Here is a 6,000-nt window from a genome sequence, read left to right on the forward strand (position 1 = left end):
ATGTGGTTTATTCCATCCCATGTTCCAGTTGTGAAAAGATTTACAATATATATATATATATACATATATATATATATATATATATATATATATATATATATAGATATATATATATATATATATATATATATATATATATATATATATATATATATATATATATATATATATATATATATATATATATATATATATATATATATATATATATGAATACGAAGGTAATCGAGTGTCTTGATATAGATAAAGGAGTTTTTTATTCGGACATAGCACTCAAGGAAGTGGCAAACCATAGACACGTGTTTCGGGCTTTTGGCCCATCATCAGTATGGTGCAGCCAAGTGTAAGGATGGGCAACACTTGATTACCAGAAGAAATAAATACAAATGCACGGAGCCATTGTAAACACAAGATCTATTTAGTGAAACCACAAATGTGCGGCTGGCTCCTGCTGGTGGCTCCGTGCATTTGTATTTATTTCTTCTGGTAACCAAGTGTTGCCCATCCTTACACTTGGCTGCACCATACTGATGATGGGCCAAAAGCCCGAAACACGTTTCTATGGTTTGCCACTTCCTTGAGTGCTATGTCCGAATAAAAAACTCCTTTATCTATATATATATATATATATATATATATATATATATATATATATATATATATATATATATATATATATATATATATATATATATATATATATATATATATATGCCATATATATATATATATATATATATATATGTATATGCCATATATATATATATATATATATATATATATATATATATATATATATATATATATATATATATATATATATATATATATATATATATATATATATATATATATATATATATATATGTATATATATATATATATATATATATATATATATATATATATATATATATATATATATATATATATATAAGCCAAGGGTTATGTTATGTACAGGACAGCTGGACGTTATTGTGAGAATTATTATTTTCAGAGTTCAACCGTGAGATGACAAAAAAATAATTTGAACCTTACTGAAGTCACCTTCAGCTACGTTTATAACAGACAATATATTTTTTTGCACTGAAGTCGACTTCAGCTACGTTTATAACTGACAATATGTTTTTTTAGAAAAAAAATAAGCAAAAAGCAGGAAGTGAAGCCGCAGGTACGTAACCTCCAAAATTCCATAAGATATCTGAAGTCATATGCTGTGGGCAGACGCAATATTAAAGAAACCAAAACATATTGATAGTAAGTTGCACTTGAGGAAGATAATAAAAAAAATCGTTAATCCTTTTCTCATGTTTCAGGTACTTGCGTATATTTCAAGCGTCAGAGTCCAAGCAGTATCCCAGTAAAAAGTAAAATGTATCTTCCAGGTCTCAGAGTCCAGGTAGTATCCCAGTAAAAAAATAAAAGTGTCTTCCAAGTCAGAGTCCAGGCAGTATTCCAGTAAAAAAATAAAATGTATCTTCCAGGTCTCAGAGTCCAGGCAGAATCCCAGTAAAAGATGAAACCCTTGAGAAAAGAAAAATCTCATTTGAACTATTTTGACCTTATATTTACTTTTGTGAGATATAATAACTCTTCCCCAAAATGTGACAGAAAAAAGTATGGTTCAAGTCAATGATCTCAATTCATGAAAATGAATTATATGTTTCATCACATTTTCTGTATATCTACATGACAACGTGCAAACTGCATTTTTATTTAATTGAATTCAATAAATAGAATTTTGGAAAATCATTGATTTTTTTCAAACTTGGCAACAATGTCAGAAAACGAGTAAGAAACACCACTGGTATTTTTAATTATTTCAATAATTGTCAGCAAAAGGAAATAATGTTTTCCTACATCCATTAAAATAAATAAAAGTTTCAATGATCGATTGTAAATGTTGATTTCCATTTCAATATGCTTCATGAAAAGATTCTAGAGGCCTCAATAACTTTCGTTACGTTAACGGTGTTCGATTATCATCAGGATTCATCACGTTCAATCGAACATTACTTCAAATAAAAGGACAGTAACGTTGACAACAGCCCCTTTAGGGTAGCTGTTGTGATATGATACGAGAAAAATGAAATATAGACAATACAATGTACACAGTTGAAATTATACAAGGAGGCATACCTTCGAGCTCAGTAGGGTTTTCCACTAACACGATCAAAAAAATCTCTCCGGAGAGACGAGTCACTTCCAGGTTCCACACAAAAAAATTCTAATCTACGAATGGTCTGATCGGGTCAAGACTTCCAATGGATCCAGGAATAACAGGAATTATACAGACTATAAATTATTCTGGAATGGGAAAAAAATAAGTAGACCATTTTCTAGAGGCGTAAATGGATCAGATAGATTGACACAAAATGGCGTGTTTCTACTCACGTAAAGTTCACTAATCCTAAAAAGAGTGAAAGGGCCACAAACAACCACAAAACTATCGAATAGTCAAATATCAACGACTACCTTTTTCACTTTTAATGAACCTTTGGAAATTACTCCTCTACGAGATATTTTTTTAAAAACACCAAGTTTTCGAAAGGTTCTTGCTGAACTTACACATGAGAAATCCTGATCACGGCAGGTCGATCGCCCTACCTTGCTGCCTTGAGGAAGCCGGAAACATCGGGTGGGGAATCGTTCCTTTGAAGCCTACTTTGAAAAAGTTCAAATATTGGAACGCAGGTCTATTCGCCATGAGCAGACTCGAGTGAACCAATCAGATTTCACATTGAAAATGCTTGATTTCCGATTATTTCCAACATCAGTGAAATAAATTGAGAATCAATCATAACGGAGTACCCAAAAATTGGTAAAACAATAATTTAATACCTAGCATTACCACATACAATTGATAAATATCTCCACAAATTGGAAAATATTAGTTTCTCATTTGAAGTAAGTGGGTGGAGTTTCTCCACTGGTCACTTAGAGTTGAAGTTTAGCAGTTTACTAAAATAAATCTGCTGAATAGATGTATTATCATAGACCTAGGAAGCTGGTCAACAGATGGCCCTAATAGGGGAAAACTGGTCCAATTTATACCGTTTAACAATTACTCCACTACATTTCTAATTCTGACAAATTATTCCAATAACGTTTCGAAAATTCGCTTCCTAACATGACTTTCCGGAAAAATTCCAACAATAAATGAAACTGAGACTTCTTACGCCCTCTATCAACAACGGGATTTACCCTCTCGTGATCCGGACGTGACAACTAATTGAAGATCACGACTGAGGTCCAATCTGGAACGGAATTTCATTCACAGTCAACAGTCAACAAAGATGGAGACGAAAGTAAACAATCGAAAAAGCGATGGAATCGGACTAAAACTGGACAATCATCAGCTAATAGGTGGGTAACGTATTATAATGGTCTTCAACTAGAATGGGAAAATATTTTCCTGAATATTTGTATTTCAGCTCAAACGAACCTACATTATAACTTTTCATTTTTTCCAGACGCTCCACTTTTAAAATTGAGGGAGAGCGAGCCCGAGTGATATTTTTCGGCTGATGGCTAAGCAGATTCGGAGACTAGCTGACTGAAAGACCATACCTTTATCAACAATTTTATTCATTCAACCTCAAATAACCATGCTTGTGACCTTCATCCAGTGTAGTGGAATATTGCCGTTACAGTACAATGGGTGATAACGTGCTGATAACAATTTGAATTACAGCACCTGCAATGTATATTTATTGTGAATAAAAATATTTTGATAGAGTCGATAATATTGTCCATATATTATGTGATGAATGATTCAAGTGACGATTTATCTCATTACAGCACTGTTTGGAACTTTTGGTGTAGTAATGAATATACCTGGAGTTTTTTTCGAACACTAAACCGTTATTTTAACAACTCACAACGTGTTTTGATCACCAAGTGCCAGAGGAAGATTAATCTTTCTCTAGAAGATGATCACTTGATGATAGAAACACGTGTCAAGGTGTTGAAATAACGGTTTGGTGTTCGGAAAAAAACTCCAAGTAAATTCATACAGTCTAAACTATGAAAAAATTAATGAACTTCAGATTGATCTATCGAATTTTAACAATAATAATGTTCTGTGTTTTGTAGAGTCATGGTGTACAAATGACACCGTAAATAGTTATGCGTTTGATGGTTTTGGTCTGGCTAATTTATACTGTAGATCTGAGTTCAAGAAAGGTGAAATAAGTATTCATACAAAAAGCTGTACCTCCTACAGCAAATTAAACTTAGAACAATTTTGTAACGGAAAACATATTAAAGTCTGTGGGATAAGTTACAAATTAAAAAAAAATTACAATTATAATGATTTTTTTGTAATATCGTGTTATCGCTCACCTGGTGGCAGTTCTGTTTTTGTTTGACAAAATAGTGGAAATCATGTACAACATATATGAACCAAATAGGAATATTATTATATGCGGTGATTTCAATTTGAATTATAATAGGGAAGATGCATATTTCAATATCTTTTTTGAGCTGCTTTCATATTTTTAATTCAGTTTCTGAGGTGGAATCGCCAACTGGGATCAGTACCAATACTATCTCAACTTTGGATATCTATTTGTCAACTTCAATGATAATGGAATTGTTTTTGTTCTTGACAATAATGTTCAGATCATCGAACTATCTTTCATTAAATTGATATAACAAATGAATGTAACTTGATATCATCTGCATTTGAAAGGATTTTTTCTAAAGAAAATATAAATATTACTGGAGGTTTCTCCCAACACCAAATCGTTATTTTTACACTTCGACACGTGTTTCGATCACCAAGTGATCATCTTCAAGAGGAAGATAAAACTGTGTTTTATCTACACCAAAGTTTCCAAACAGTATATCACAAGTAAAGAAAATATAAACAATTTAAAAACCAGTCTAAGCAATGAGAACTGGAATGAACTTTATATTTAAAGTGATCTGAATATAATTTTTGATTTATTTTACCATTTTTTTATCTATCACTTCAATTCTAGTTTTCCTCTAATGAAACATCATATTGGTAAACGTACAAAAAATGGGTTAATCAAGAAGTAAAAAACTCTAGCTCATGGCTCGAAAACATGCATTATCTGAGTTATATTAAACCCGAACAGAAATTGCTATATCTTGAAGTTGAGAAAAGATACAAAGTATTGATTGAATAAACAAAGAAAAACTATTATCAAAATAAAATGAATGATGGTGAAAATGTATGTGAAATTACTTGGAACGAGGTTTCTGAAATTACAAATGAAAATAGTTTGACAAAATTTAGAAATCAACCTTAAAAGCGATTGCGTAACGGATCCATAAGTTTTCGTCGTGGCTTGGCGAAAACGATTTTTAAAAAAGGTGGAAAAACTTAGAAATTGAAAATGACAAATTACTTTATTCAATGTTGTACGAAGGATGAGTAAAGAGTGACGAGAGGCGTCATCACAAACAGATTTAGGGCCGGTTCCATAATCGATGTCTCTTTTAAGAGCTAAAGTTGTCTTCATGCTTAAAGTCGGTTCCATAATGGATTTTCAAAGGCTCCTTTACGTGAAGGTGTCCTTTATGCTAAAGCGTCGATTTCGCGACTTTTGCTTACAAAAGGAGGCTTTTTGTCTACATAACCTCCAATAAATTTCAGTTTCTTCTGAGCATTAAAATGAATTATCGTTGATTTGAGTTGATTTCTTCAGATGAAGATGAGGATGAAAATTATGTGGATTTGAGGAAAGTGAAGGTCTACATACACTACATATAGTGAGAAAGAATTTTATGATAGGTTTCGCCTAAGAAAAAATACAGTTGTTTCATTAGAAAACGTTCTTGAAGGTCGTACCAATAGGTATGTCACCATTTACATCCATGATATATAATATATTATTCAAGGATGATTTGATATAAGATATCATCTATACCATTTTCGTATTTGAAATTTTCAGGGGAGGAGCTATTAAACCGATGCAACAGCTGCTATTAACGCTCCGAATTTTTGCAATGGGAAACTTCCTAGTAACT

The 6,000-nt window shown here is 31.8% G+C and overlaps 1 long non-coding RNA gene across 1 annotated transcript; it reads right to left on the bottom strand.

Annotated features, from left to right (window-relative positions):
* Nucleotides 1-943: 943 nt before the first annotated feature.
* Nucleotides 944-2,849, bottom strand: LOC141481304 (uncharacterized). Its single transcript, XR_012464877.1, has 3 exons — nt 2,395-2,849; nt 2,140-2,307; nt 944-1,524 (listed from the first exon to the last, which is right to left on the bottom strand). It is a non-coding gene; the product is annotated as an uncharacterized lncRNA (long non-coding RNA).
* Between the last annotated feature and the right edge of the window lie 3,151 nt (nt 2,850-6,000).

This window comes from Leptinotarsa decemlineata, unplaced genomic scaffold (assembly GCF_025532065.1).
Source record: "Leptinotarsa decemlineata unplaced genomic scaffold, Ldec_3_MD MMD2_tig00000157_RagTag_RagTag, whole genome shotgun sequence".
NCBI lineage: Eukaryota > Metazoa > Arthropoda > Insecta > Coleoptera > Chrysomelidae > Leptinotarsa > Leptinotarsa decemlineata.